Here is a 4727-nt window from a genome sequence, read left to right on the forward strand (position 1 = left end):
CCTGGCTCTCCACAAACATATTCAATTTTTAAATGCTGCTGCTTGCCTTGGTGTCCTTCCCCTACTACACTGTCCTCACTCACCAGTGGGTGGCGACAGACCCTATCCCACTACTCCAGGCCTTAGACCCCTTCAGAACCTCTCTCTACAGAGTGGAGATCAGTAGTTCATTTAATCTTGGATGTAAGGTCCCGGGATGGAATAGGCCCATGTTTTTCATGGGTCATGTCACCAGTTCTGGAGCCAAGTGATGAACTCACCCTTCACTGGAAGAAGACCCTAATTATCCTTGCACGAAGGTGTTTGCTTTTCACACTGTACACGACTGGGTTCATCAGGGGTGGACCAGCAAGTAGATGTAGCCCAGGATAATCTGAAGCAAGTGAGAAGAGCTGTTCCCAAATCTGTGTATCACAGACAAGCCAATAGCTGGTATGCAGAAGAGCAGGACAGCCCAGAGATGGGAGACGCAGGTGTTCAGCTCCCTGATGCACTCTTTGGGGACGTTACACTCAGCACAGTTTTGAGGATCATCACATAGGAGAAAAAGATGAACAACGAGTCCAACCCCACCGATAAGAGTTTAATAGTGAAACCATAGATGCCGTTGACTGTGACGTCTGAACAAGCCATCTTCATGACCTCCTGGTGCAGGCAGTAAGAATGGGAGAGGACATTGGCTCGACAGTATCGGAACCATTTCAAGAGAAAGGGGAGTGGAGATATTAGGGCCACCAATCTTAGCACAAACAAAAGTCCCATCCTGTATATTCTAGGTGGGGTTAAGATGGAAGCATATCTCAGTGGGTTACAGATTGCAATGAAGCGGTCAAAGGCCATCAACAAAATCACAGAAGATTCAATGTATGAAAATGAGTGGGTGAAGAATAGCTGGGCAAAGCATGTGTTAGAGGGCTTATTCCTTCACCCACTTACTTCCTTGGTCCTTCTCGCATGAACAGAGAGCAACAATACCCGAAGTCCAAAGGTGCAAACAATTCAATGTTTATTGGGGTGAACTTCCAGCAAGCATGATTCCAGTTTCCTTCCTTAGTATCCTCCTTCCCAGCTCTGACACCACAGAGCCTTACACCTGTGTCCCTGTTCCCATTACTACCCTTAGCCAAACATGATTCCAACTTCCTTACTCCCATTCCCTGTTCCCAATTTCCCCCTTTAGCAAAACATGATTCCAATTTTCTTACTCCCATTCCCTGTTCCCATCTCCCCCTTTAGCAAAACATGATTCCAATTTTCTTACCCCCATTCCCTGTTCCCATCTCACACACCCACATGCCCACCCACACCCAGTCACTTCCTCATTGACTACAGATTATATACTAAAACTTGAGTTCTGCTTAGCTATACCCTAACCAATCATTTTCCTGAAATTTAACTAACCAATCCTAACATATTGTAACATGATTATGTAACCAATTATATCCCACCACCTTAATTAGTTTACACCCAGCAAAATTAATTATACAGCAGACAGGAACAATCACAGAACCAGACAGAGATTATACAGACAAACAATAGCAAAGTGGGAACTATAATGACAAGACAATACAGAAGTGAGGATTTCACATCCCAGCTATTGATAAGTGAGTTCTTGCCAGACAGGATGCTATCAAACTAAGTTTCCTTTTACATTTTCTAGGCACTTCCCCTTCTCTGGAGGTGATAGGAATACAATCCTGTCCTGATAGTGCCTAACAGCCCAATAGCACCTTATTTCAATGTGACTAGTTTGGAATGTGAGGATGTGACCGTTCGCTTCCCAGCTTATGGCTGCCTCTGCTGCTTAGCCAAAGGCCTGAGCCTAAGCACAGGGCCACAAACTGTCACAGTAAGAGAAGGCCCTTACACCAGCAGACAGTGATTTCTTTCTTTTATACCTCTAGAACTAGCCAAGCGATAAGAATACACCTAAATTCTTAGAGTATAGGCCTTTACAGACAGGCCTGAATATCTATATCCTAACAGCATGCATCGAGGCTGATCTCCCTAGAGTTAAATAAGAATATTCCCAGTGTTGTCAGTATAGTTGATACTGATAAATCAAGTTCTGTGATGTCCAACATGGAAAGGAAAATGTACATGGGCTCATGGAGGCTTGGATCTGTTTTTATAATGAACAGAATGACTGAATTTCCTACTATCGAAATAACGTACATTAAGCAGAAGGGGACAGAGATCCAGGGATAGACATCTTCCTGCCCAGGTATCCCAGTGAGAAGGAACACTGCAGATTTGAATTTGGTGTAATTGTCAGCTGACATAATGTAGTGGGCAGGTCTGAAGAGTTTTGAACTTTCCTTCCTGAAAGGAAAAAGAACAGGAGACTAGATTATATTTAACAAGACATCTTTCTGCTCTCAGTGCAAGTCTAGAGATTCCCAGGAGCTCAATGAAGATCAGCAAAAGGAGGTGCTGTAGTCATTATGAATATGTTGGAATATGAAGAAGAGGCTGTTAGACACCACATTCTAAAGGCCATTACCCTCTGACCCCACTGAGGATTACCAAAAGAAACTACACGGTCGTGGAAAATTAACCACAAGTTGTGTTTGGATCAGAACAAATCTGAGGTTCCTGTATTCAAGCATGCACATACAGGGAGAGTCAGCTAGAGCTGCTCTGGCATAAACAGAAAATACAGGAGCTTATATTGCTGAAAACCACAATTTGTCAAACCCACTGCCCTCAACATCATTTTTCTTATTTGGCATACAGTGCAAGCTTTAACAGTAGCTTTGCCTTACTTGGAGTTTAGCAAAACCAAACTTTTCCTGTTATTTACGGGTGTTTTCTTTGCAGTTAATGTTTGTTTTCGAACTTCTAGGGGTTATGGTTACATTTTTTAAGCTGTGCTGTTTGCAATTTTCAATGGAATTTTCCTCACTCTCTTCTTATGCTTCATATACACAGTTAGCTTGATCAAAGTTTTAGGCCTACTTGGGTCCACTAAATTTTTCCTCCACACCATCTGCTCAAGAAACTCCCCAAAGAAGCACAGGAACAAATCTACACTGACACACCCCTAGAGCCCTGACCAGGGGTATTCTATCTGCTACCCAAAATCCATAAACCTGGGAATCCTGGATGCTCCATCATCTCAGGCATTGGCACCGTGACAGCACAATTATCTGGCTATGTAGACTCTCTCCTCGGGCCCTACGCTACCGGCACTCCCAGCTATCTTTGAGACACCACTGACTTCCTGAGGAAACTACAATCCTTTGGTGATCTTCCAGAAAACACCATCCTGGTCACTATGGATGCAGAAGCCCTCTACACCAACATTCCACACAAAGATGGACTACAAGCCATCAGGAATAGCATACCCTATACAATCATGCCAAAACTGATGGCTGAACTTTGTGGCTTTGTCCTCACCCACAACTATTTCAGATCTGGACACAATTTATACCTTCAAGTCAGCAGGACTGCTATGGGTACCCGCATGGCCCCAAAGTATGCCAAATTTTTTATGGCTGACTTAGAACAACACTTCCTCAGCTCTTGTCCCCTAATGCCCCTACTCTACTTGTGCTACGTTGATGACATCTTCATTCTCTGGACCCATGGAAAAGAAGCCCTGGAGGAATTCCACCAAGATTTCAACAATTTCCACCCCACCATCAACCTCAGCCTGGACCAGTCCATACAAGAGATCCACTTCCTGGACACTACGGTGCTAATAAGTGATGGTCACATAAACACCACCCTATACCAGAAACCTACTTACCTACATGCCTCCAGCTTCCATCCAGACCATATCACATGATCCATTGTCTACAGCCAAGCTCTAAGTTACAACCACATTTGCTCCAACCCCTCAGACAGAGACAAACACCTTCAGGATCTCTATCAAGCATTCTTAAAACTACAATACCCACCTGCTGAAGTGAAGAAAAAGATTGACATATCCAGAAGAGTACCCAGAAGTCACCTACTACAGGACAGGCCCATCAAAGAAAGTAACAGAATGCCACTCGCCATCACCTACAGCCCCCAACTAAAACCTCTCCAGTGCATCATCAAGGATCTATAACCTATCCTGAAGGACGATCCCTCACACTCACAGACCTTGGGGGACAGGCCAGTCGTCTCTTACAGACAGCCCCCCAACCTAAAGCAAATACTCACCAGCAACCACACACCTCACAACAAAAACACTAAGCCAGGAACCTATCCTTGCAACAAAGCCCAATGCCAACTCTGTCCACATATTTATTCAAGTGACACCATCATAGGACCTAATCACACTAGCCACGCCATCAGGGGCTTGTTCACCTTCACATCTACCAATGTGATATATGCCATCATGTGTCAGCAATGCCCCTCTGCCATGCACATTGGCCAAAACGGACAGTCTCTGCACAAAAGAATAAATGGACACAAATCAGACATCAAGAACTGTAACATCAAAAAATCAGTAGGAGAGCACTTCAATCTCTCTGGACACTCAATAACAGACTTAAAAGTCACCATTCTTCAACAAAAAAACTTTAAAACCAGACTTCAATGAGAAACTGCAGAACTGGAATTAATTTGCAAACTGGACACCATCAGATTAGGCCTGAATAAAGATTGGGAGTGGTTGGGTCGTTACAAAACCTAAACCTAATTTCCCCCATACTAATTTCCCCCTACTGTTACTCACACCTTCTTGTCAACTGTCTGAAATGGGGCACTCTCATTACCATTTCAAAAGTTATTTT

General features: G+C 43.8%; 1 pseudogene across 1 annotated transcript; it reads right to left on the reverse strand.

Annotated features, from left to right (window-relative positions):
- Positions 1-263: 263 nt before the first annotated feature.
- On the reverse strand, positions 264-2282 carry LOC311514537 (olfactory receptor 51G2-like; annotated as a pseudogene). The gene is made up of 2 exons: positions 1985-2282; positions 264-899 (listed from the first exon to the last, which is right to left on the reverse strand). The product of its transcript is annotated as an olfactory receptor 51G2-like (transcript).
- Between the last annotated feature and the right edge of the window lie 2445 nt (positions 2283-4727).

This window comes from Lepidochelys olivacea (assembly GCF_965140295.1).
Source record: "Lepidochelys olivacea isolate rLepOli2 genome assembly, chromosome: 1".
NCBI lineage: Eukaryota > Metazoa > Chordata > Testudines > Cheloniidae > Lepidochelys > Lepidochelys olivacea.